We start from the raw sequence: 27,801 nt of genomic DNA, 5'->3' as shown, positions 1-27,801 counted from the left end.
CTGGAATAAAATATTGGCTCTTCTCTAGGTCAGTGGCATGTTCGTTTGACTCCTCCTATGAGATAGGGGAGCGATGGGGCACAGTGGGAGATTTACGGAGAACAAAGACTGTTCTTAAACAGAATCTGGCTATTGGGGATGGCTGGAGGTGGGACGGAGACCGTGGGCTAGATTCCACAAAGACAGCGTCAGTGAGACTCAGTATGTGGTACACATGCCTATGCCCTGCTGTGGGAATTCTATCTGTTCAACCAATGGGATTGGGGTGACAAGCCCTAGGGCGTGGTCTTCTCTGCGTAGGTGACTGCTTAAGAACTGAGGATCGGTGTCACGTGCTCTCTTGGGTGGTCAGAGCAGGAGCAAGTGGCGGAGAACATGGCTTGGTTGGTCCCCATCGCCCTTGGGCAGCACGGCAGGACAACAGCAGCTGGATCAGCAGCAGCGTCTACTTCATTTTATATTCCTGAGTGTGTGATCCCCATTTCATCCCTTAATAAATAAGTCTTCTTCCCAGTCATCTGTGGGTCTCTCATTAGATCTGGTACCGAATGTGTGGATTTCTCATTATAATGCCCTGTGCATGGGATGGACCTTGTTTTCATTACTAATGACTTGGGGACTAGATCTAGGTGCTCAGGTGCCAAACACACCTTCTTGGGAGCACAGCTTCCCCCAGGGGTTTGGCAAACCCATGCTGACCTCCCGATCCTGAGCTCATAGGTCTCCACAAAACACAGGTCCTCAGAGAGTGGGGCCCCAGGACAGCAGAAGGCGCAGCACGCAGACAGAGCACAAGTGCAATGTACTACTGGGCCTTCCCAGCAACAGCCAGCACAGACCTGTTTTAAATCTTTGTCGACCTATTTGATCTAAATGAATGGCGTCTTACAGCCGAAGTGTCCAGTAAGGAATTCCAAAATCACACCAAGCAGAAAAAGCAACTTTCTAAACAACGTTTATTCTTCTCTCATACATTACATCCCTTATTTTCCCTCCCTTCACTCCTCAGCCCCTCCCCGACTCCCCTCTCTCCCAGTCAGCTCCTGTTTCCCTGTCTTTATCCCACCCTCACACCCACAGAGGGTCCAAAATCAGGAGAGATTTCGCTGACCTGGGGATAAAGTAGCAGTGAGTGAGAGGAAGGCTGTGAGATTCTCCAGATAACCATGATAGACTCCAGCCACCAGGCCAGGAGCTCCCTTCCTCACCCATGTACCCAAGCAACTTTGGTCCACCCCATCCTCAAGGCACGCCGCCATTCTGGCTACAGGAAAGAGAACCAGAGGCTCCTGAGAGGCCAGGGCAAGTCAGGCAAGGGTGACCGTGCTCTGACCCTTTGGACACTGGTTCATATACCTGACTCTTAAAGGTAGAGAAGAGAGTCCGGGAGAGATGGTAGGTGGGGATGGGGCTGGCTGGGAACAAATGAATGCTGTGGGGTCCATGCGAAAGGGCGTGAGGGCAGCAAGGAAATCGGCCACTTCCCAGGAACAGGGGACGAGGGGAAAGACAGAAGATGGGGACTAGAGAGGACCAGGGCAGGACGGGCCCTGTGTCTTATCACCTGTCACCTCACTCACCTGACAAACACATCTCACAGGAGCAGAAGGGACGTGCGAGGAAGGGAGCAGGGAATTTCCTCTGTTTCTGTTGTGAGATACGGTCTCATGGAGTCCAGGATAGTAATCTCTAGCTCACTATGTGACAGAGGATGACCTCGATCCCTGACTCTCCTGCCGCCTCCTCACAAGGGTTAGAAGGACGAACAGGCACCACCATGCTGGGTTCTTGTAGTGCTAAAGTTGACCTGGGACATGATGCATGCCTGGCCAGCACTCTACCAACTGAGGGGCATCTCTAGCCCAAGGATTTACACGTTACATGTATAGGAGTTTTATAACGGAACATGAACAAACATCTGTGTGACAAGCAGCAGGAAAGGCCAGCGAGAACTTAAGGCTGTGTCTGTGCCCCCAAGCCTGTTGGAAAGCACCAGGGTGCTCTATCTGAACCCCACTGTGATTCTGGAAGATTGGACTCCCATCTTATTTTACAGGGGAGGAAACTGAGGCACAGGGGCAGGGGAGTCTTGACCCAAGTGTGCCTCACAGCTGGCAAGAACCGAGTCAGGATTCCAGACAGAGATGGCTCTGATTCTCCATCGTCTTGGCCTCTCTGTGTCCTTCACCGCCTGGCAGTGAGCTGGCACCAGGCTTGTTTATTCAGTGCGTGGCCGGGAGAGCTCCGAGCCCTCCCCGCCTTGCTCAGAGCAGAGCTTCACACGGCAGCTTACCAAACAAGGGTCTGTTGAGGATACGGAGGAAACAAGGGGAGCATTGGACCGGCCACCATGCCTTCAGGGGCCTCTGGCTGGGCTGGACCAAGGGAGACATCCAAAGTCAGGAGCCAGGGGATGTGAAATGGGGACATGACCCATCCTGACCATCTTTGGAGCCTATCAAAGTCTCCTCTCAAAAAGGAACAGGAAACCAAGGTCCAGGATGGAAAAGGGCAGTGATGTGTGAGGATGACGTAGATCCTTCCTGTTATGGTATTAGACCCTTGGTGAGCTCAGGATGCCAGTCAGGTCTGCTCAGAGTCTAAGCCACCATCCCTGTGGGAGGGTTTGTGGTGTTGAGATACCTGGGGTGTCTTAAATCTGACACAGGACATCAAAGAGCACCTTGCCCCCTCCCCACAGCCTCTGACCACCCTCTCCTTTAGCCTCTCTGGCCAGGGAGGACCCTACAGTATAGAAGATGAAACCCAATGGCCTATGTTCTCTCAACACTACAGTTGACCCAAGAAGCTTCCCTTCCCCAGTGGGACCTATGCAGCCTAGCTCCACCCACTTTCCCCTCAAGTCTCATTGGCACTCAAGTTTCACTTTGGGGAAGCTAACTGCCCAGCATATGACCCTATGCACAAGCATCTCCCCTAAGACAATTGTCAACGCCATTGAGAAAGAAGCCTGCTTCCCAGGGGAAGCCTAGTTGGATGGATCCCCTTGACCAGCCTTCTGGGAGCCATCTCAGACCCACCCAGTAGAGCTGCTGAGAGTGTCTGGAAAAGCATCGGAGTACTGGAAACAGGGAGGTGTGCCAGCTTTAGGCCATCATTTGCATGCCTGAATCCACAGGCACCCCAAGCCAGGCCTCCTCAGAACTCTCCAAGCTTCTTTTGCTGAAACTGGTGGGAGCTGGGCCTCTGTCACCCACAGCTGCGTCTCCATACCATAAGCAGGGGGCTTTCCCTGGGAACCTGAAAAAAGAGGGGAAAGGTTGTTGTCTGAGGCAGTGAGGCCCATCAGGAGCACAGCCCTGAGGCAGACCTTGGCCAGGCTCAGCCTCCTGATTTTAGGCAGTGACTCAGACCAACGCCTTTGGGTTACTGAGATAGCCTCCACCCCTGCCAGGTCCCCAGTTCCTGTTCAGTGGGAAGGGGAACAGAAGGAGACTACTGTAGATATGCTTAGTACTGACACTGTGTCTTGGTGTCCCAACAGGAGACAGATAGCACCTCAGAGAAGGTTTGCTCACGTGGAATGTGTAGGACCGGGGAGCCTCAGAGAAAAAAGTGGGGGGTGAGGGCACCTGGGGTGGGGACCAATAAGTGAAGCCCAGGACAGCAGCCACTCTACAGGTAGCGGCAGCTCTCAGTCATGGACACCGGCAGCTCACAGGGTCTGGCAGAGGTCTAAACTGAACCCCAACTGTCATGCCCACCCTGACCTCAGAATGTGAACTCACTTAAAAGCGGGCGCTCTCTCTCCACACGGAGCAAGGTAAGTACCACCAGGTGAAGTCATCACTCAGTGACTGGTGTCCCCACTGGAAGACAACATGGCAGATATGCAGAGCTGAAGGAGGCAACGATGGCAGAGATGTTTCTCCAAGCCAAGGAAGACAAGCCACCCGAAGTGGGGAGAGGTCCAGACAGATGCTCCCAGAGCCTGGGGAGGGCCCTGGGCTTGGACACTTGGAACTGTGAGAGAGTGCATGTGTATTGTTAGCTCCAGGAAATCATCACAGGCCCCCTTCCATCTGGCCTGCCTTGAGTCTAGCCCTAAGGCAGAGGGCATGAAAGTCTCTTGGTATGACCTACAGAATGCAGCCTCCAGACAGGAAGGAAGGGAAAGGGGGAGCCAGGCCCTGGAGGGTAAGAGGGAGACTAGAGCAGACAGCTGCTCTCACAGGGGCAGCTGACTCAGACAGCAAGACCTGCCTCACTGGGGTGAGCAGCCGCTCACCCACCGTGATTCCAGTGGCCATGCTGCCGACGATGACTGTGATCATGTTAACACCGTGGTCTGTTTTCTCGTGGATGCCTACCATGTGGGCATCAACTAGACCTCTTCAGAGAGCCCCACGTGCCTGCTCTGCATCAGAGGAAGTCATGAAGAAGGAACAGAGTCCCTGTAGCCGGGGGGACATCACAGGACACTTGGATTCACTGATCCATTGCGTGTGTGTGTGTGTGTGTGTGTGTGTGTGTGTGTGTGTGCGCGTGTGTGTTCTTCAGTGTAAGTACACTCATGGGAAGCCACAGGTAAACCTCGGCAGCTGTCCCTTAGACCAACATCCACTTTGCTTTTTTGACACAGGGCCTTTCACCAGCCTGGAACTCAACAATTCAGCGAGGTTGGCTGAGCAGCCGTTCCCAGGGACCCATGTGTCTCCACCACCTCCCAACAACACTAGAATTAGAAGTGTGAAGGGTGCACACCACCCCTTACTTTCTTCTTGGATTCTGAGACTTGAACTCAGGGTTCCCCTACTTGTAAGACAAGCACTGTACCGACTGAGCCCTCTCTCCAGCCCTGCGTGGGTATTCGTGTCTAGTTGGACATCTGCAAGAGGAATGTGGAATTAAGCACAAGGCCAGGGTCTGGGCATCTATTTGGACTGAACAGAGGGACAGACAGATGCAGCGAAGGCCAGGTAGGTCCAGCACTGGAGATGGAAGCAAACTAAAGTCCCAGGGGCGGCAGGGAAGTGTCTGCCTCTGGGTCCCTTGACACACACCCTGGGTAGTCAGATGACAGTGTGTGGGACTGTTTCCATCACAGCGGTAAGTGTCCTCCACTTTCTGGAGTCCAGAAGTGGGTGTCACACCCTCAGTCTGTGTTCAGTCGGTTGTTAGCCCGGTTCCCCTGGTATTTTAGTTCATCCGTGTGCCCATATGTTCCCAGTCTATTTTGACAAGTTTTGAACTGTTCGTTTCTTACTTCTAGGAGGTAGCTATGAGTCAGTGCTTCATGGTTGCTGCTGGACGGGGAGTCACCTCCACACGCACAGGATGCAGAGTTCTCCTGTCTGCATTTGCGCTGAAAACGGAACCAAGTTCTGGTGTAAAACGGGGTCACCTGAAAGCCACAGAGGGGTCCCAGAAGAACCTAGGGGCTTCTGACAGGAGGGGAAGGCACACCAGGCAATCCCTGCGAGTTTCCTGTGACAAGGGACCAATGTGACAAGTGACCACAGACACACTGACGTGTGACTTCACAGCTCTGGAGGCCAGACGTGATAGAAGCAGGTTTCAGGAGAGCTGACTCCTCCAGAACCTCAGGGAAGACTGTTTATATTAATTTCCTAGCTTCAAGCAATGCCTCTGTTCCTGGCTCACTCGCAGCCTCCTGCTCCATCTTCAGAGCCATAGGTGGTAGCAGCTCTGTGTCTCTTCCTGGTTCTATGTGAGTGTGTCATCTCTTCCTGTTTCTGTCTGTCTGTCTGTCTGTCTCTCCCTTTCTCTGACATTTCCTGTCTCTGTGTCTCTATCTCTCCACCTCTGACTCTGTCTCTGAAGCTCCCTCCTGTCTCTTTGTGAGGATTCTTTTGCTATCACCACACCTGCCTGGGTAATTCAGGTTGATCTCACCACTTGGAAGTCCTTAATGCCGTCTTCAAAGCCCCTTTGTCCTGTCAAATCGTGAAGATGACCTAAACATCTTCATGCGGCTGTGATTCTGCCCACCACACCACCTCTACCTAGCATCAGAACCAGCCACACATGCTTATGCCGCAGTTTTCCCTTACTCAGGGTCAGTTATCAGGCCTCCTCCCAGGGCCGCTGATGAGTCAGCCTCTTGTAGTTGAGGATGCTCCAGCTGACCTTCAACCTGGGCACATGGGTGTCTGCAGCCAGTCCAATGGCAAACAGAGAACCCTCCCCAAAAGTCAACAGGAGTTTTGGGGCAGAGGCCCAGTAGCCAAACACAAAGGGACCTTGTCATTGTAGACCACTCGCTGTCTTAGCATCCTGGGAAGTCTCCAGAAGGTAGAGGAGGGAGGCCAGGAATGCAGGCACTTCTTAAAGCTGGAACCCCCCCCCAAAAAAAAAAAAAAACTGTTTTTTCTCTTAGGGCCCCAGAAGGAGTCAGCCCTATTTACACCTGCTTCAATCACTGTCTGCAAAGGAGATAAAAGGCCACCACTGTCCTTAGCGACGCCTGTGAGGGCTCTAAGGAGTAAATTCCAGCTGGACCCAGTAAAGGCTTTTAAGGTTAAAAGAAAGAAAGAAAAAAGTCTGATGTCCCGATTCATGCCTGTAATCCCAGCATTCTTTTTTTTTTAAATTTATTTATTATGTATACAGAAGAGGGCGCCAGATCTCATCACAGATGGTTGTGAGCCACCATGTGGGTGCTGGGAATTGAACTCAGGACCTCTGAAAGAACAGTCAGTGCTCTTAACCTCTGAGCCATCTCTCCAGCCCAGTCCCAGCATTCTTGGGAGGTGGAAGTAGGAAGGATTTTGGCTACGTAGCAAATTCAAGGTCATCCTGAGCTACATGAAGGCCTGTGTCAAAAGACTAAAGAAAAAAGAAAGGAATAAAGGAAGGGGAGACAACTGAAGAGAGAAAACACAGGTAAATTCTTTGTGGTAGGAGAATGGTGGTCCCTGGGCAGAGCTGGCATCCGTGGGGTTGACCACACCCTGGGAACCTGGCCTTGAGGGTTATCGAAGTAGTGCTGGACTTCCCATGGAAGAGGCACCAGTGGACAAGAGGCTAGGCTTACCGACAGGTCCTGGAATGTTCTCAGCAACTGCTCAGAAGAGGACAGTAAGGAAAGGGCAGTGTTGGCGTCCCCAAGGCTAACCTCACAAAAGCCCAGGACCTCGCTGAGCCCTGTGGAACTGGGCTCCAGTGGATAGAAGCCTCCCCTAAGTGGACCTGTGGACTGGTTGTCATCAGTCAGGCTTCTCCCTGGGACGGATTCCAGAGCCCCATGCTCTCTCCAGACCTCGAATCCTAGCCAGACGAGAAATGGTTCTCAATTAAGCCAGGGGGGCTCAAAGCACCCTTGAACACAGTGCACAAGCCAGGGCCCTCCGATAACTACACTGTTGGCACAGGGCCCCTGGCTGAGGCCTGCCAGGCACACCCTTGGATAAGCCAGGTTTTTCCTGAGTGGAAGTAAGGTTCAGATCCATGTGCCCTGCAGGCTTGAGCAACTGGGCAGGCCATCCGGGTCCCACAGAAAAGGTGGGGAATTCTGGCTACCAGCCGGGGAGGGGACAACAGAGAATTCTGAGAAGCTTCCAGGCTTCATCTCCACCCTCCAGAGTCACACGGGAATGTCTGAGACCAGGAGGCAGGTGGGTGGGGGTAGGGAGCCTTTCCACAGCCCCTTTCAGGGTCATGGTCGGGGCACCACATAGGGAGAGCAGGCCAGACCTGTGAACAACTGCTGTGGAGAAGCAGGCAGAGGATACAGCTGCAGCCTCAGGCTAGACACCACTTCCTCCCCTCAGCCCGCCCTCCTTCCCAGAGATGCAGCCCACCAAAGATCTCATGTTCTGGAAACACTGGCTGATCCCATCCCTGAGTATGGGGGGGGAGGATCTGAGGTTCCTGTTTCCAGCTGATCCAGGGAGGCCCACGGCCTTGACTCACACGCTCCCTTCATTCCCCACCCCTCCCCCTTCCACTGTCCTGTCTCCACCTGCAGCTTCTAGGGTGCAACTTCTCCCCTCATTCTAACCCCCAAAGTCCAGCACCGGTGCCAGCATACACAGGGCTCAGTAAACACCCGCCGTCTCTCCTCAGCATCCCCACCCTGAAGTCCGCTGCATGTCACTTTGCCCAGCAGACTGTGCAGCACACTGCAGATGAGGAGCTAGATCATTGGCAGCAACTGGTAGAAACTACTGAGCATGGCAGGACCACTTCATACTGGGGCCCTCCCTCCACCCCAGGGATGTACTGATGACAACTTGACTGTGACTGACACCTGATGCCATCCCCAGCCCCACTCCTGAGGAGGAGGCTAGCCATCATCCTCACTGGGTCTGGAAGAGCATCCCCAGCTGCTTCAAATAAGTGGAGCTGTGTGTTGCTGGCTGCCCACTGGTAGCTCCGTCCAGCTTGCAGGTGGAGGCCTCAGTCTGTTTCAGCTAATAGCCCTTCTCTGGGCTTCTGGTTTAGGGACATGCATCTTCCAAGCTCTGTAAAGAAAAGCCCTCTTTCCTGAGGCTACCCCACGGGACTGGGCCTGGAGGAAACTACTGCACACGCATCTTGGGGCTTGAGAGAGTGGTTTTCCGCACACTGGCCTTGAAGTTGTGGGGGGCATCCAAGATGTCAAGGTGCCCAGCGACCTCCATCTCTGCCTGAGCAGAAGCTGGAACAGGAAGCATTATGCCAAGTGCTCCCCTCACACCAGGGATTGAAGACCCAGCAGCTGGGGTTCCTTAGAGATTCCAAATGAGTCCTCAGCCAGCTCAGCCATGGGGGTGCTCTCCAAGTAGAAAGCTTGGTCCACACTGGGCCAGAAGTTGGTGTATGTACTGGAATCAACCTGGTCCACTTGGCCAGAGACAACACAGGTCCAGACCACACCAGCCTTGAGGAGTCCAGTAGGAAAAAGTTGGCTTCACTGTCTCAGGCTCCAGGGTTAAAGCCTCCTGCCAGAGCCGGCTCCAGAGGGATTCGGGTAGCTCTGATCCAATGGCCCGGAAAACATCTCTGAACACAGCTTTGTGCAAAGTGCACAGTGGGTGCCCTGCCCTATGGGATCCTGAGGCAGACAGGTAAAATCAGGTCAACATGACATGTCTGAGCTGACGTAGCAGAAGTCAAGGAAAATGGCTGGCGGTCTGCTACCCACAAGAGGGTCCCTGGGGCTGTCCAGATGACTCTGACTTTGCAGGGAATAATAAGCAAGGATGTTGAGGAGCTCAGAGGCAGCAGCCAGGTCCTGGCCCTTGGGGGTCCTTCCATTCCACGGTGTCCTCCTGGTACTTGGTGTGCCAGGCCTGGGAGTACCAGGCTTGCTTGGGAAGCCCCGGGCTCTGTGCCTTGGAAGACTCAGCTGCACCTGCCTGGCCTCGAGCCACAGGAAGTGCTTGCCTATGAGGTTCCTACAGGCAGCATCTCCCAGAAGCACAGAGGAAAGAGCTCGCGTGGTTTATGGCCACTGAAGTCAGGCTAGGTTCTGGAGGGTGCGAGCCAATCCTGCTGGTTCTGATTAGAGGACTGGGCTGCTCAAATGGCCGAAGGGGCTAGGGGCTATGGGAGGTTTGCAGAGCAGATGGCAGTGTATCGTAGTGTCTCCCAGCAACAGGGGGACAGTAATAAGGAAAGGGGTACCCCAGGAGCTAGGGAGCCCAGCAGCTAGTTTCACTGCGAGGCCTGTGAATAGCCTGGCCGGGGCACCTGTCCTGGGCTGAACCTGGGTGGCTCACTCGTGCTGTCTTGTCCCTCAGGGAGTACATATGGAACCTGTATTTTGACTGAAACCTGAATGGAAACTGCTGGCTCCCAGCCAGGGCTGGTACTGCTAGGATCCCAAGGTCCTGAGGCCGGAGCCTGGCTGTGCACCTCACCTGAGCATCCTGAAACCAACCAAAAGCAGAGAAGTGAACCTAAAATCTAGATTAAGCAATGCCTTGTCCCCAGTCGGTCCCCAGACTAAAAATAACCACAGTCCACGAACGGAACGCAGCCCGGGGTACAGTGGGATCTCAGTATATGTGTTTAACTGATGAAGACCCAAACTAAGGAACAGCTGGCAGGCAGTGTCCTGTGGGCACCTGTGCATGTGCTGTGCTATCCCCGGCCCCAGGGCTTCCAGGCTCCGGTCCTGGTGCAAGGCACAGGGATGCGGGTGGGGTGGCAGGCACGGGTCAGACAGTGTGTGTCTGGCCTTTGAATGCTTTTCCCGGCAGTTCCTCTGATTCACAGCTGTCCCAGGAACAGTCATGGCTGTGTCAATAAATATTGGTGACACCAAGTGACCTCTCCGTCTCGCAGGGCTGCTTGGGCCTTCCTGCCCCTCCAAAAGCCTGTCCCGGCCATTGTTATTCTAGTCAGCGTGTGAGTCTCTAAGCCATGAGAGGTCCTGAGGGAGAGAATGACCCCTGCAGGCTGATAACCCAGAAAGCTGTGGCTGCGTCCTAGATTGGGGTCCCGTTTTAAGAAGAAGCTCCAGCCCTCTGAGAGTTCACATCTCTGGGTACATGAGGATGAATGACGTCAGGGGGTCCTGACTCAGAAAGGGCTAGAAAGACACCCAATGTTGACCCTGCCCTGTCCCCACAGCCCACCTCAGGGACCCTGTTCCTCCATGTTAGTGAAGGGACAGATGCATGTTGGGAACTAACACAAATACCAAGCTGGGACAAGCGGTCTCCCTCCCCACTTCAATCTCTCCACAGCGCACACTGAGCGAATCCCCTTCTGGGGATGACAGGTTTTTAGTGTGAGAGGAAAAGAAATTTCGAGCGTACAGGGTCCATCCCACTCCAAAAACATTATTATTTCAGCTTTCTCGGGGACAGGCACTCTGGGAGTGTGACAAGCCTGAGCCCATGTCCTCTCTCCTAACGGGAGCTCGCAGCAAGAGGGAAAGATGTACCAGGGCAGGTATGGGGCTCTGGTGGGGAAGCTCAGGGGGCTGCCAGGGTAGCTAACGAAGACTAAAGGGACAAGTAACCAAGTCCCAGGGGTGGGGGGCTCTTGGCAAAACTGGGGGTAACAGCTAGTTCTCGGAGCTGTTGGAGAAATTAATTGTGGGGAGCATGTTAACTGGTATTCCTGAAACAAGGTCACATTTCTGGCTGTGAAAATAGACTCTGGGACATGCAAGAGACTGCTCTGGGTCCTCCAAGGTACTCGCTACGGGTCAAAGAGGGAGGGGTGGCTGACTCTGCAAATGTCTTTGGAATGCTTAGGAGTCTACGGATGGGGACGTGCCTGGCTAAGTCCCAAGTCACTGTGCAAAGCTGAGAAGGATTCACTGGGCTTTTTGGAGCTGAACCAGGGAAAGGGCGGAGAGGCTGACTGCAAACGGCCAGCAGCAACGGTAGTTCACTTCTCTAGAGCATGGTGGTCAGGTCTTCAGAGGTAGAATCTACAGGTATAAGGGATGGCATGGGAGGGGAGAGAATGTCTGGCTTCTGATGTAGACCCAGGGGAACAGAAATGGCGCTGGTATGAACAGAAGACTCCGGGCCAGTGAGATGGCTCAGTGGTTAAAGGTGCTTGCCACCAAGTCCGACACCCACGTGGAAGAAAGGGAGAGCTGAGTCCCTAAGTTGTCCTCTGACCTCCACACACGCCACGACATGGATGTGCCATCTCCACACATAATAAAATACAAATTAAATTGTTTTTATAATTTAAAATTATAAATAATTTATAAATTTAAATTGTTTTTAAAAACTCACTTTCAAAATATCTATGGCAATGGGACATCTCAGAGCTCCAGGAATTTGGAGGTGCATTGGTCCAAAGAACCGTGGAGTCTGAGTTCTGTCCTCAGGCATGGCTGTGGGGGCACAATGTCCTTCAGCAATGCCAGCTAAACATGCTGGATATTCCAGATGTGGAGCTCAGTGAGGACAGAGGTTATATCCTTTCTTCATCCTGATCTTATTTCCCAGTCCCATCTCTGCTCCATGGGATAGATGAGGACACTGTCCCTTTCCACAGGCCCTTGTGTGAGTCAGAATCCACAGACATCCCCAGAGGCCCTCCACCTCCTCTCCCAGGTAAGAAAGAAACAGATATCCCAGAATTCAGCTGAAGGGAAGCCACAACTTGGGCTTGCTACATTCCCAATTATCTTGTTTATTTATCATGAGGGTCATCAGGATGGCTTAGACAGGTAGGGGTGAGTTGAGCCTACCTCAGGGGTTCTGGGGATCTGCTCCCTTACTGGCTACCTGCAGCTAAACCTGTTCTGAGGTCACCTGTTCACTCAGCACATAATTATTAAGCTGCTGTGTTCCAGGCACCATCTTAGATGCCAGAGAGATAAGCACAAACAATACAAGGAGTATAGTAATAGTAATGCAAATAACCGTGCAGGAATGCATAAATATAGGCTGGTTCCTTGAGCCCTCGGCAGTACATCCAGCACTACACCAGAGGCCCTGTGTCTCCTGTAACCTAAATAGCCAGCTGTATGGAATATCATTATCCTCAGTTGAGTTAGGACAATAGGGACTCAGAGAAAGGATCCGAGTGCCTGTCCAAGGTTGTGATTTACAGGTATCAAGGTCAGGATATGAACTTTGACCTGGAGCCTGTGATCCTTCAATCTTGGTCTGCTTCCTCCTGGGGCCTCAACTTCCTTTGCTTGGTGGCAGTTAAGAATCTTGGTCAAGTCCAGTTCCGTCCTTGGGAGCTTGAATCTTGGACTCACTCCTTCTGTTGGTTCTAACCCTGGACCTCTCCTTTCATGCCAGAATCAGCCAGTGGTAGCAGCAGCCAGTCCATTCCGGGTGTACAGGAGAGAGGAGCCACAGCCTGAAGCCCAGTTCAGGCTGGCTAAGGAATAGAGTTACCTCGTTCTGCACAGGACATGCATGCATACATTAAAAAAGGAAGCAAGTCCTTGGGTGTGTCTGTAGGAGTGATACATTATCCCCCTAGCATCTGCCTTCCCTTCTTCCTACTCTCTCTCTCTCTCTCTCTCTCTCTCTCTCTCTCTCTCTCTCTCTCTCTCTCTCTCTCTCATTCACATGAAGTTCAAATTTAGGGGTGTTGAGATAACAGTTGCACAGGCTTTTGATGGGGATGCCAGGGCTTGAGCACAGACTGTGCTGTAGACACTAGGAGAGAACCCATTGCTCTGTTAGCTGTCAGTCATTCTTGCTGCTGTAACAAAATACCTAAGAAAATCAAAAGAGGAAAACAAAGATTGTGGCTCACAGTTTCGGGGGCTTCAGATGTTACGCACATTTTTATTTATGATGTATTCAAGTCTTTCACTTTACTTTATAGAGTGTTTTGTCTGCATGTATGACGGTGTACCACATACAGGAAATACCTGTGGAGTTAGAAGAGTGTGCATCAGTTCCCAGGGAACTGGAGTTTTGGATGGCTGTGAGCTACCATGTGAATGCTCAGACTTGAACCCGGGGCCTCTGGAAGACCAGCTGGTACTCTTAACGGCTGAGTGAGCTTTCCAGCCCTAACCCCCTTTCCTGGACAGGGCCTCTTACTGGTCTGAGATTCTCTGAGTAGGGTTTCCTGCTTAGCTAGCAAGCTCTAGGGCTCTGCCTTTCTTCCCCGCCTCAGCACTGGAGTTACCAGGGATGCCAAACACCTTCTGTTTGTTTGTTTGTTTGTTGTTAACATGGGCTCTAGGATGAAAGGTTTGAGAGGCAAACACAGCCTACGTGTCACTCCCTAGGCTCATTTCTTAGTCTTTAACCACATATTGTATTTTATCTTTGTTTTGGCTTGAGTTTTGGTTTTTCAAGACAGGGTTTCTCTGTGTAGTTGTGGTGCCTGTCCTGGATCTTGCTGTGTAGACCAGGCTGGCCTCAAACTCACAGAGATCCACCTGGCTCTGCGGCCCAAGGATCATGAGTTCGAGACCAGCCTGGGCCAGAATTAAGGTTTGGTTATCATATAAACATTGTCTTTGTATTTCAGCGTATTGGCCTTCTTCAAGAAGCTGATCCTAGGAAATTTCCACACCTCTAGCTCTACATTGATTTTCTATTGTCTTAGCCTCATCTCTATACCAAGTATGCCATTATTGCCTTCCTGTTCTGCCTTTTCATTGGCTCTAAGCCCAGCCACATCACTGCTTGTCTATACAGACCTCCAGGTCTCTATGGTTGGTACTGGGATTAAAGGCGTGTGTCACGATGCTTGGCTGTGTCCTTGAAGACACAGAGACTCTGCCTGCCATGTGATCGGATTAAGGGCGTGTGCTACCATTGCCTGACTTCTGTTTATAGCTCGCTATGACCTCTGATCTCCAGGCAAACTTTATTAACATACAAATAAAATATCACATTTCAGTACAAATAAAATATCACCACAGCCGCCCAGATAACCACATAGTTTAAAGTCCCTCTTGTGTGAAGATTCCAGGATGATCACAGCTTAAGAAGCTAGGACAGGGAGGCCGTTATCCTGTCTACCACCCTGGTTGTGGATGTGAGTGCCAATGAGTTGGGGATCATAAGGATGTTGAAGGAATCTAAGACACCTTATTATCATGTCTAGATATAAGAACTCAGCTTGAAAGGCTGGAGGGATGGCTCAGTGGTTAAGATCACTTGCTGCTCTTGCAGAGGACCTGGGTTCAGTTTCTAGCACCCACCTGGTGGCTCACAACCACCAGTAAGTCCAGTTCTGGGGGATCTGACTTCCTCTTCTTACCTCTGCAGGTACAAGGCTGGAAGGAATGGAGGGATTCTACCAGCTTGTTTCAGGAAAGCTCGGAACTGAGTCAACCTCAGCTTCTGAGACATAAAGATCCCAGAGTTCACATGATGTCTTCAGGCCTCCATTTTCCTGCACAGCAAGAGGGCCATCTAAAGTCGGAAGCTTCTTTCTCAGGAAAAAAAAAAAAAATGCAGCTGCTCAGCAACCTGGTGGAAAAGGGTCCTGGGAGTGTTCTGTGAGCCAGCCTGCACCATGAGCTTGTTAACTAAGGCAGCCCTTGCAGTCAGAGCTACAGCTATGTCTGCTGTTAGCTATTTCTGAATGGGCGTGAGAAAAGAGAGGAAACTGGGCCCTGGTTATTCTCATGGAAGTATCGATGCCCGTTGGCTGAGCCCCATCCATACAAGCGTTAGCCCCACATTTATCCTTCCAGCACACCCCATTCCCTTGTCTCTGAGGAGACTGAGCAGGCCTTCTGTCCCTGAGATCACAGGGATCTAACTATAACAAATGGCTGGGCCCTTGCTTTCTCACCTGCCTTCTCCTTGTCAAGCAACTATTGCATGGTGTTGCTAGAGTTTTCCTGCCTGGCCCACAGTCAGGACAAATCTCTCTCACCTGCCAGTCCCACAGCTGCTCAGACCCAACCAAGTAAACACAGAGACTTATATTGGTTACAAACTGTATGGCTGTGGCAGGCTTCTTGCTAACTGTTCTTACAGCTTAAATTAATCCATTTCCATTAATCTATACCTTGCCACGTGGCTTGTGGCTTACCGGTACTTTACATCTTCCTTGTCCTGATGGCGGCTGGCAGTGTCTCCCTGACTCAGCCTTCCACTTACCAGTTTTTTCTCCTCCTTGTCCCGCCTACACTTCCTGCCTGGCCACTGACCAATCAGTGATTTATTCATTGACCAATCAGCAACACATTTGACATACAGAACATCCCACAGCAGCATGGCTTCAGTTTTGTAGGACCATGGCGTCTGAAGGCCCTCATGACCTTAACCATGACTTTTATAAAGTTCCATCTCAACTTAAAACCAAGGCTTGTTGGGAATGAGGGGGTACAGCCGAGGAAACCCACTTAACTTCCCCAGGCCAGAGCCAGTGCATTCTCTCTCTCTCTCTCTCTCTCTCTCTCTCTCTCTCTCTCTCTCCCTCCCTCCCTCTCCTTCCTCATCTCCCTCTCCTCCCCACCACATACACACAATAAAAGGAAATACAATAAAGGTGATGTTTTAAATTAAAAATAGCAATTAAGACATATTGTATACACAATGGTTCCTAGGAGATGCTCTTTTTTGGAGGGGGTGGATTTAGGCTCTTAGAGAAGAGAGTAAGTACTCCTTCCCATCACTGAATAACAAAAACTGAGCATATTTTTGTGCCATCCCCTGGGGACTTAGGGCAGAGAGGGACTAGCCTGTGGATGCTGTGAGTGGCTCCTCAGATGGCCATCCCAGAGCTCCCAGCTCCACCCACCCACTTCTGGCCTGGTCGCCAGGCCGGCCTCCCCTACCCATGTCCTCACCCTGACCCAGCAAGGAGGGCCTGACCAGCCTGACCTGTTTTGCCTTCTAAGTGAAAAAGCCACCTCTGGACAGACCCCGGTGACTCCTGATTCATGCTCACCTCTGACCAAAAAAGAAACAGCTGCGGCTACAGAGAACTGCTGGGGGTGGGGTGGGCAGGAGGCAGGGTACAGGCAGGCAGGGACACAGAAAGTCTGAATCACAGCACTGTACTGGGGGCAGAGGCAGTCATGGGAGCCGAGGGGGATGAAACCAGAGAAAGGGAGTCACTGTTGCAGCCTGAGGACAGGCCAGCAGAAACAGGTCTGGGGAGTCCCCTTCCCCACTTCTCCAACCTCAGAATGAGTAGTAGCATTTCCTAGGAATCAAAGGGAGATATCCCAGGACCTTGAGGGGAGCTGCCTTGGCCTGGAGGGGTGAATGAGTCAGTCACCGTGTAGAGCCCCTGGTACCAGCATATTCTCAGTCCCAACAGAGCCCTGTGACATTGTCCCCACCTGGACAGGGCAGGCACCAGCAGGCCCATCACACACCCTAGGCCCAAACCTGCTTTTCTTTTCTTTTGTCTTTCTTTTTTTCTTTTTAAATAAAATCTCACTTTGTAGCCCAGGCTAGTCTTACAGCAATTCTCTTGCCTGCCTTGGGATCACAGGTATGAGCCACCAAAGCCAGCCTAATCTGTTGATTGCCCGACCCAGTGAGTCCAGATAATAAAGCTTTCAGGGGAGCCGACAGGTACCCAAACCACTGGGTAGAAAAGTCACTGGTTAGAGTCTGCCGAGTCTGGAGTAGTTAATAAACGGATTGCACAGAAATTGCAGAAGAGGCAGGAGCAGAACCTGAGGCTAGGCCGGGGAAGCTGAGCTTGAGGACAGCTTCCTGGCCCAGGGTCCTGAGGTGGTGGGCCCACGTTGGCCAGGAGCCTGAGTTAACAGCAGACCCTATCCCAGAAGCCTGGACCAGCAACCAGACTTCCCAGGCTGCAGGGAACTCCCAGGGAATGGGAACCTCAGAGCCAGGCAGAGTGCCTCCAAGATTCCTTGGGATTTTTCTTCCCTAGTCAAAAGAGTCTCTATTTTTAGTCGTGGAAATAGACACGCAGAAAGGGCTGGATGGAAACACACAAAATGTGAACATGTTTGTGTTCTTCTTTTCCTTGTTTGTATTGTTTTTACTAAAAATAGGACATTCGAGATAAAAAAATATTTTTAAAGTATAATTCATCTTGATAGAAGTTATTCTTACTTGGGATTTGAAAAAGTGAAAAAGAGAGCTTATCAGCTCCCAGGGTCAGTTAATCAGGCTGCTTTGCCGGTCTGCTTTGTTTTCACCCTCTCCTCCGCAGAGTCTTGGAGAGAGAGTGGTCCTTTCAACAGTGCGGTCGTGTTTTCTGTGACTGCAAGATTTTCTGTTACCAGAGCCATTTTCTTACAGTGTCTACCTAGGGAGATGGGGAGCTGGCCCAGCGGGGAAAGTGCTGGCATTGCAACCGTGAGGGCCTGATTCTGGACCCTCAGCACCCACCCACATGAGAAGCGGTGAGGTACTGTACACCTGCCACTTAGGGCTCAGGACCCGGAGATGAGGATCCCTGGGGCTCGCTGGCAGGCTGGTCTTGCTGAATTGGTGAACTCCAAGTTCACTGAGAAACCCTGTCCCAAAAACTAAGGAGGGGCTGGAAAGATGGCTCCGTGATTTAGAACATGTGCTGCTCTCTCAGAGGCCCCAGGTTTAATTCCCAGAATCCACGTGGTGGCTCACAGCCATCCATAATTCCAGTCCCAGAGGATCTGATGCCCTTTTCTGGCATCTGTGGGCAGTCAGGCACACACATGCTCATATACATAAAACATTTTTTTAAAGAAAATGAAGTCATGCGACCTAAAGCATAGGGTGGGTACTGGCAAGACAGCTTAATGGAAAGCCAGCTGCAGCCCCCCCTCGGTCCTCCTCCTTCGCTCCCTCGACCTTCTGCTTTCTCCCAGGGGACAGTGCAGTGCAAAGGCCCTGGCCAAAAGCAACTTGCTGTGTCCTTGATTTCCAGGAGCCAAAGGAATGCCTACTGTTTAGAATCTACCCAGCCAGTGGGATGCTACTACAGCAGCAGAAACAGACTAAGACACAGAGTTAGTTTAAACCCAAAGTCCCCATCTTGTGAGCACAGTGGCGCATGCCTGTAATCCCAGCATTTGGGAGGCTGGGACAGGAAGATCATGTAGTCCAGGCCAGCCCGGATCATACTTCGAGAGCCCATCTAAAACAGCAATAACAACATAAGTCCCCATTTTTAATCCTGCCCAGTGTTATTAAAAGAAATGTGGGGGCTATCAAGATGGCTGAGCAGGTAAGGCACTTGCAAGCCTGGGGACCCGAGTGCAAGCCCCAGAACCCATGTAAAAGGGAGACGGGAAGAGCGCACTCTACGAAGTTGCCCTCCGACATTCGTAAGAGTGCTGTGACTCTCATCCAGGGTGGGCATCTAAGGCCCATCCAGAGCATGACAGCCGAGCTGCATTGCCAACTTGACTGCATTTAGAATCTCGCAGGGGACTCACACTGGCCATGTCTATGAGGGCATATCCAAAGAAGTTTCAACTAAAGAGGAAGGACCCATCCTTAGAGTGGGCAGTGTCATCCCATGGGCTGGGGCCTAGTGAATAAAACTGAGAAAGCGGACTGAGCGCCAGGCTGATCTCTCTCTGGTTCCTGACTACCCGTTCAGTGTGAGCAGCTCCCTTCCCCCGTCTGCCGCTGCCACCTCTTCTGTGTCAAGACGGCCTGTTCCCTCCAACTATGAACCATATAAACCTTCCTTAAACTGCTTGTGTGAGGGGGAGGTACGTGTGGAGGTGCACGTATGTTTGCACGTGTAGAGGTTAACCTCCGGTGTGGTTCCTCGGGCACACTCCCCTTGGGGTCTGTTTTGCCTTGTTTGAGACACAGTTCTTGTTTGGCCTGGAGCTCACTGACTGGACTCTCCTGACTAAGCAGAGGGCCTCAGTGGCCCATGGGCCTTTGCCTCCCAGTGCTGGCATTACAAGCACGCACCACCGTGTCCAGAGCCTTGGCTGTTGTTCTGAAATAAGGGCATATGGAAGCCAGGCCTTGGTGTTTGCACAACGAGAGCTTTACGGACTCGGCCGTCTTTCCGCCCTTCAGTTGCTTTTTTTTTTTTTTGGTTTTGGTTTTTGTTTTGTTTTGTTTTGTTTTTGAGACAGGGGTTTCTCTGTGTAGGAGCCCTGGCTGTCCTGGAACTCACTCTGTAGACCAGGCTGGCCTCGAACTCACAGAGATCCTCCTGGAGTGCTGGGATCAAAGGCATGCACCACCTCCGCCCCGCCCTTCAGTTTCTTTTGTCTGGGATTTTATCACAGCCATCAGACAAGCAACTAAGAACCCAGGAAGGAGGTCAGCAGTGACAGGGTGGGCCATGGCTCCAGAGGGTAGCAGGCAGCCTCTGAGGAAAATGGCCCACCTTTCTTCACTGAGTTCCCAGCCTCCAACTCCAGCCTGACTGGGCCTTCTGTGCACAAATGGGAAGCCCTGTCCCAGCAGCCATGATGCCCAGAGCCTCCTGCACTGCCCACAGTGTTTAAAATTCACTTTGCTGGGCTGAGGGTATAGCTGAGTGGTCCACTGCAGAGCCCTGGCTTTGATCCCACATCCAAAGCAAGACAGTCTTGCTCAAGCTAGTTCGTCTACCTTGTAGCTGGGTATTATAAATTCAGTGCCACAAAAAGAGAAATATAAGTGCACCCCTCTCCACTTTGAATAGGCAGGAAATCTGAGTTTGGGGACAGAGAGTCCTGAGTTTGAGGCCCAGCCACGCCTCTTGACAAGTGGTTTTAACCCCTCCGAGCCTGATTTTCCTTATGTATGTCATGGGGATTATCCGACAGCTAACTCCTAGGAATGAGAAAATTGAGCCCAAGCTTGTCAAACTAATTATGAGATGGGCACTCCAAGAGTCTCATGGCAGAAGAATCAGGGGCTTTTGGCACCGCCAGGTGCCACAGTTGACAGCGTAGGGACTAGACATTACCCAGGCCGGCATGCTTCTAAGCGACTCGGGGAAGGAAGAGATTATGTCAAGAGCTTCAGATCTTTAAGCCGGAGGTTGAGTGGGGAGCTGAGGATCCTCACCAAGACAACCTACCCCCCTCCCCTTTTTTTCTTGTTGGTTTGGGTTTTTTCTTTCTTTTCTTTTTTTTTTTTTTAATGAAACAGTTTTGTTGATATCACTTCAGGTCAGTTTCACCAAGGGACTGGGCTGTCAACCCTGGGTGAAGGACCATGGTGACTGGCTGATTTTCAAGGCTGGCAGAGGGGGAGGTCACATCCAGCTACTGCAAGAAGAATTCTGCTCCTCCCGCTTCCAAGGGAGGTGTTCTCTTCCTTCCCTCATCCCCGTCTCCTCCAAGACATTCAGGCAGCAGATATGTGGGTGGCCCGACCTCACAGGACTGTCTGAGAGTGGTAGAGGAATAGCCATGTTTCTCTTGTATTTCCCCATTCCTACCTCTGCCTGGCAGAATTAGGCATGTGTTCTAATTTGCCTCTACTGCTATGATAAAACGCTTTGACCAAAAGCAACTTGGGGAGGAAAGGGTTTATTTCATCTTACACTTCCAGGTCACAGTCCATCACTGGGAGAAGTTAAGACTGGACCTAACCATAGGACTACATGCTATCCCATACCACATTGCCTCTGACTGGGTAACTCACTCACAGTTAAGGAACCACAGCAGAAACCATGCAGGACACTGCTTTCTACTTGGCTCACTCACAGGCTCATACTTAACCAGCTTTCTTATACAGCCCACGACCACCTGCCTAGGGAATGGTGCTTCCCACGGTGGGCTGGGCCCTTCTGCATCAATTAATAATAAACACAGTCCCCCACAAGCAAGTCCACAGGTCAATCCTCAATGGAGGCTTTCTTTCCAGATGACTCTAGGTTGTGTTAAGTAGACAATACTAACTAAGACATCATGATAAAGGCTAACCCCAACCTATACACCCTGGATCTTTTGTTTATATATTGTTGACATAAAATATTGCTTTGAAGGAAACAAGATGGTTCATTCTGAGATAAATATGCATGACCAGGGCCAGGGAATACAAACTTTATCACCCTGCATGGTATATATCACCACAGAAAAGCAGCATGGACTTTTATGATCAAAAGTAAAGAAAGTAGATGGGGTTATCAGGCTACTATAGAATGCAGGAACTCCCTTTGTAGATGTTAGCTTTGCCTTGTTGGTAAGTGAACCCAGAGTCTTATGCATGCTAACATGTTAGTCACATGCTAACATGCTAATCACATGCTGTGCCATCGAACCATCTTTCCAACCCTCTTTTTTCCTTCTTAAACATTGTTTTAATTTTGAGACAGAGTCTTACTAAGTTTTCTAGGATGAGATTGAACTTGGGGCCCTCCTGCTTCAGCCTCTTGAGAAAGGATTGCAGGTCTGTGCCTCCCGGCTCAGGTGCTACCTTTAGGTCATTTTCAGCTGCAGGGTTGGTGGAAACTGGACATCTGTCAGGCTTAGCAAAGCCTTCCGAGAGTAGTCAGGACACAACAGGTCAAACGCAGAGGTGACAGTACATGTCTGTTGTCCTGGCTGGTCTGTGTCAACTTGACACAAGCTGGAGTCATCAGAGAGGACAGGCTCTCAACTGAAAAAAATGCCTCCGTAAGATCGGGCTGTAGGCAGGCCTTTAGAACGTTTTCTTAATTAGTGATGGATATGGGAGGGCTCAGTCCATAGTGGGTGGTGCCATCCTGGGTCAGTGGTCCTGGGTTCTATGAGAAAGCCACGATGAGAAGGCCAATAAGCAGCACCCCTCCATGGCCTCTGCATCAGCTCCTGCCTCCAGATTCCTGCCCTGCTTGAGTTTCTGCCCTCACCGCTTTTGAGGATGAACTGTTTTGTGGAACTGTGAGTGAAATGAACCCTTTCCTCCAGCAGTTGCTTTTGGTCGTGGTGTCTCCTGACAGCAATGGTAACGAACTAACCAGCTATTAGAAAGGACTGGAGTTGGCCCGACCTACTTCAGCTGTTTATCTGCAGCATTCCATCTCCCCATAATCTTGATGTTCTAGCCAAGGTCAAATGTGGGCTCTTAAATATAAAAAAAGCTTTGTCACAGAACTTCAGCTCATAATAAACACAAACATGTTTTTCTTTTATCATTATCATTATTATTGCTACAGGGTCTTGCTATATCACCCAGGCTGGTCATACACTTTCAGACTGAAGTCCTTCTACCTTGGCCTCCCAAGTAGCTGGGAGTACAGGCAGGCACTACTACATATAGATGGCCTTGATATCCATATTCAAGGGTTTGTTTATTATTTCATTTGTATATATGCATGCCTGGTTGTGTGGACATATACGTGCATGCAGCTGCCCAAAGAGACCAGAGTAGGGCATCAGAACTAGAACTGAAGTCACAGTTGGTTGTGAGCCACCCAACTGGGTCTTGGGGACTGAACCTGTGTCCTTTTCTAAGAGCAATAAAGATCCCAAGCACTAAATCATCTCCCCAGCCCCAGATTTTATTCGAGACAGGGATTCTCCATGTAGTTTTGGTGCCTGTCCTGGATCTTGCTCTGTAGACCAGGCTGGCCTCAAACTCACAGAGATCTGCCTGGCTCTGACTCACGAGTGCTGGGATTAAAGGCATGCGCCACCACTGCCCGGCTCAGATTTCATATTTGTAAAAGATGTGGACATCTGTGAAGCCAACACAAGGCCAACATCAAATCTATTTGCTGTTCCCTTTGAGGGCAACCTGTTTATTTTAGTCATGGTATTTTAATTGGCATGGGGCAGGAATTCACATCTAGGTAAAAAGGGGGAATATTGGGTTGTATAACTGTAAAACACAGGGAATAGTCCTGCCTCAGGGGTATCTGGGTCCAGGAATCCAAGTGATGCCATGAATGACCCCTACACACACACACACACACACACACACACACACACACACACACACACACACCTTCCCTCTAAAGCCAGCAAGATGGCTACCAGCAGCCCTCGGCCACCATCCTGTCTAGATGGCAAGGCTAAAGGAAAAAACCAGTTCTGACAGCCAGAAGAGTCTAACAGGACACCTTTGGTTATATCCCTACCTTGGATGAGGGAGAATACCCACCATAATGTGCTTATATCTCCCCAACCCCATGCTCACTGGTGGCTGGTACAGGGATTATTCGTGGTGGGATGTGGTGGTATTGTGTTCCCCAAAATATTGTGTACCTTAATAAACTTATCTGGGGTCAGAGAACAGAACAGCCACTAGATACAGAGGCTAGAAAATGGTGGCACTCACGCCTTTAATCCTAGCATTCCAGAGACAGAAATCCCTCTGGATCTCTGTGAGTTCAAGGCCGCTTTGGAAACAGCCAGGCATGGTGACTCACGCCTTTAATCCCAGAAAGCAGCCTTTAATCCCAGGGAGTGGTGGTAGAAAGCAGAAAGGTTTATAAGGTGTGAGGACCAGAAACTAGAAGCATTTGACTGGTTAAGCATTTTGGCTGGTTAAGCATTCAGGCTTCTAGCAGCAGTTCAGCTGAGAGCCATTGGGATGAGGACACAGAGGCTTCCAGTCTGAGGAATTGGCAAGGTGAGATAGCTGGAGCTTGTTCTGTATCTCTGATCTTCCAGTTCACCCCATTACCTGGCTCAGGTTTGATTTTATTAATAAGACTCTCTAAGATTCCTGCTACAGTGGGAGGTTTGGAATTTGACAGAGCCATCTGGGAACTCACAGACTTTGAGTGAGCTCATCCCAAACCAACAGAGTGGGAAGAGCCTATTCTCTCACCAAGAGATGGAGGCTGGACAGGAAGAAAGAAAGATGGAGGCTGGACAGGAGGAGAAAGATGGAGGATGGACAGGAGGAGAAAGATGGAGGATGGACAGGAGGAGAAAGATGGAGGCCGGACAGGAGGAGAAAGATGGAGGGTGGACAGGAGGAGAAAGATGGAGGCTGGACAGGAGGAGAAAGATGGAGGGTGGACAGGAGGAGAAAGATGGAGGCTGGACAGGAGGAGAAAGATGGAGGCTGGACAGGAAGAAAGAAAGATGGAGGCTGGACAGGAGGAGAAAGAAAGATGGAGGCTGGACAGGAGGAGAAAGATGGAGGATGGACAGGAGGAGAAAGAAAGATGGAGGCTGGACAGGAGGAGAAAGATGGAGGCTGGACAGGAGGAGAAAGATGGAGGCTGGACAGGAGGAGAAAGATGGAGGCTGGACAGGAGGAGAAAGATGGAGGATGGACAGGAGGAGAAAGATGGAGGATGGACAGGAGGAGAAAGATGGAGGCTGGACAGGAGGAGAGGTGCTCGGGTCTGCTGAGTGTGAACCTGCCTACAGAGGCTCTTAAAATGAATCTGGGGGCTAGGATGACGGCTCACTGAGTAAAACGTCTCCCTTGCAAAGGTGTGGACCTGAGTTTAGATCCCAGCACCATGTAGAAAGTGGGACGAAGCACTGGGTACCTGTAACCCCAATGCAGTGGAGGTGGAGATGGGGTTCACAGTTTCATCTCCTTTGCTGTGGTAAAAAACCCTGAACCAAAAACAACAGAAACAGCTTGGTGGAAAACAGGAGAGATGACTTGCTGATAAAGAAGATTTGCTGTTCTCACAGGGGACCTGGGGTTCAGTTTCAGCACCGACATGGCTGACAGTAATCTATAATTCAAGCTGGGCATGGTGACACACATCTTTGATCCTAGCACTGGGAAGGCAGAGGCTGGCAGGTCTCTGAGTTCAAGGCCAGCCTGGTCTACAGAGTGAGTTCCAGTACAGCCAGGGTTACACAGTGAGACTGAGCTGGCTCTGTCTCTGCTCTGTCTCTATCTATCTATATATCTATAGATATAGATATAGATAGATAGGTATTTCATATATGATCTCAACTCCAGAGAACCTAATGTCTCCTTGTCCCCTTTTCGGCCTCTCAAGGCCCCAGGCTCATGTGTGGTACACATACATACATACATACATACAGGCAAACATATAATAAAAACAAATCTTTTTAAAAATGAGGGGAGGAAAGGTTTATTTTGCTCACAATCCCAGGGTCCAGTCCATCATCACACCCACAGTCAAGGTGGGCGGGTCGGAGTCAAGAGCAACGACAGATGGGCACACGAGTGCCCGCCTCTGAGCTCACCGTCTCCACTGGTACGCAGTCCGTCCGGGACCCAAACTCGGGATAAGATGCCGCCCACAGCGGACTGGGCCTTCCCTGTTAGTCACCAGTCAAGACAGTCCTCCCCAGATCAGCTGATTTAGACAGTCCTCACTGACCCTCTTCCTGGATTGCTTCTAGACTGTGTCCAGTTGATAAGCCTAACTTACAATTTCAGGAAGTAGATGACTCCTGAGAGCTGTCCTCGTGTGCAACACACACACTATAGTTAAACAGAAAAACTATCATACAAAGGGACTTACTGGCAGTCAGTCTAGCAAACTGATGAGCTCCAAGTTCAAAGTTCAGTGAGAAAGCCTATCTCAAAAAAAAAAAATGGAGAGTGATGGGACTTTAGCCTCTGGCCTTCATGAATATGTGTGTGCATGTGTGCACACATACATGCACATGTATCACATATACATGAACACATGTCTAACATACATGAACATATATCATACACACACGAACATGTATCTCTCTATCTCTCTCTCTCACACACACACACCCACACACACACCCACACACACACACACACACACACACACACACACACACAAATTCTGCCATGATCTCTTCCCATTCCCAAATCCCAAGGAGACAGATCCACCCAAGGTTGAACCAACTACAAAGACAATCTAGCCAATATGGAACCTAAGAGTGGCCCATATTTTCCTCTCCCTGACAGTCCACCTCCCCTCCCACGCCTTAATTCTCGCCCTCAACCTCTACCAGTCTCATTCTATGGAAAAATCAAGAGCTTCCTGTGCCAGGCTGCTTGCCTCAGAGCCTTCCAGCAAGCCAGCCCAGGCTTTTCAGCTTGTTCAGCTATTTTAAAACAACCCTTCGCAAGCAGCCCAGAAGTGGGGGTTGCGGCTTGATTCGAGGTTAAACAAATAAGTTCCATTTCTCCACTGACAATCTAGGAATGAAAGATTTCTTAAGACAAATTCCCAAGCTATGTGCTCCATTTAAAAAAAAACATGCTGCCCCAAATTGCAGGGTTCCAGTCCAGCCTTCTCCATTTTCGAAGATATCTAGATTGGTTTTGGCTGAGCTCTGTATAGAGCACGGGACCAATGGCAGTGGTGGGCGGCCAGGCACAAGACTTTGGGCTCTGTGTAGCCCCGAGCTGGGCTTTCTCGGCAGGCAACCTCCTAGCCCAGACCCACAGGAGCTCAGAGGGCCTGGTGCATTTCTTGGCATGCTGAGAAATGTTCATCCCTTCCTTGGAAGGCCTAGGCGAGGTGACCAGGTGTTTGGCTGGCTTTGGGGACTGCTTGAAACAGAGTGCCTTTCTCCTCATGTCTTGAGGGTAGGCAAGAAAAATGTGGAGGAGGGAAGGAGAGGAGGAAGAGGATGCAACAAACACATGTTAAAATAAGTAAAATGTCAGAATCTCCTGGAATGTAGAATGCAGGAACTACCCAAAGGTAGAGTTTTCCTTTTCTCTCTAAGAACCAACAATCCTTGTGCTGGAAATCTAGACCAAGAGTTTTTAGCTAGCTGTGGTGACATGTACCTGTAATTCTAACACCTGGGAGGCTGAAGCAGGAGGATTTCAAAGTGGAGGCCAGCCTACACTACATAGCAAGTTCCAGGTCAGCCTGGGCCACAGCCGAACTGTCCTCCTCACTCCTGGAACTATCTTGAGAGTAGAAAAGATGATGCCCAGGGAAAGTTCACGTCCCCCTGTGTGTGCCTGCTGTGGTTTGCGAAGAGTCTGGCCAATAAAGTATGGGAGATGTGTGTTCTCAAACGCCCCATCTGCCTGCGACTGCCTTTTCTCAGCCACTGCCCCTGCAGAGGGTTTTCCAGAAAGGATAGCTTCCAGGACTAGGGTGATAGCCAGGTCAGCAAAGTGCTTGTCCTGCAAGCCTGAGGACCTGAGTTCAATCCCCAGAACCCACAGCAAAAGCCAGGCACACGCCTGGAGTCTGAGCACTGGAGAGGTGAGGACGGAGATCCCTGGGGCTTGCTGGTTAACCAGGCTAGTGTAATGGGTGAGCCCTCAATAGTCAGAGAACCTATCTCAAAAAAAACAGACCGAGGCTGGAGAGATGGCTCAGTGGTTAAGAGCACTGTGCTCTTGCCAGGGACCCAGCTCCTCTTCCCAGCATACACATGGTGGCTCGCAACTGCCTATAACTCCAGTACCAGGGGATCCAACACCCTTTTCTGGCCTCTGCAGACATGCACATGCACACACATACATGTACTGGCTCCCTCAGGGAGGCTGTGGAGGAAAACTGTCTGCTGACCCAATGGAACTTATAACGGGGCGGGGGTCTGTTAATGTGTCTAGCCACCCAGCCCCAGGGGCTGTTTGTTACTGCAGAATTGCCTTACATTCTCTGACTGATTCAGCTTGTGGCACACTCTGGGATGTCTGCCACATCATTCACTGGGAGAGAGATCGG

The 27,801-nt window shown here is 50.8% G+C and overlaps 1 long non-coding RNA gene across 1 annotated transcript in view; it reads right to left on the bottom strand.

Moving 5' to 3' along the window:
* Positions 1-999: 999 nt before the first annotated feature.
* LOC128097319 (uncharacterized) overlaps positions 1,000-27,801 on the bottom strand; it is a 31,422-nt gene continuing 4,620 nt past the window's right edge. Inside the window, exons 2-3 of the long non-coding RNA XR_008213838.1 lie at positions 3,750-3,984; positions 1,000-3,261 (exon numbers count right to left, since the gene is read on the bottom strand). This is a non-coding gene — a long non-coding RNA (uncharacterized LOC128097319). The remainder of the gene's footprint in view (positions 3,262-3,749; positions 3,985-27,801) is intronic.

The sequence above is a fragment of the Peromyscus californicus genome, unplaced genomic scaffold, assembly GCF_007827085.1.
Source record: "Peromyscus californicus insignis strain IS unplaced genomic scaffold, ASM782708v3 Scaffold_5__1_contigs__length_169319896, whole genome shotgun sequence".
Classification (NCBI taxonomy): domain Eukaryota; kingdom Metazoa; phylum Chordata; class Mammalia; order Rodentia; family Cricetidae; genus Peromyscus; species Peromyscus californicus.
Note: the sequence above shows the minus strand (reverse complement) of the source record. Positions and strands in the feature narration are given on the sequence as shown.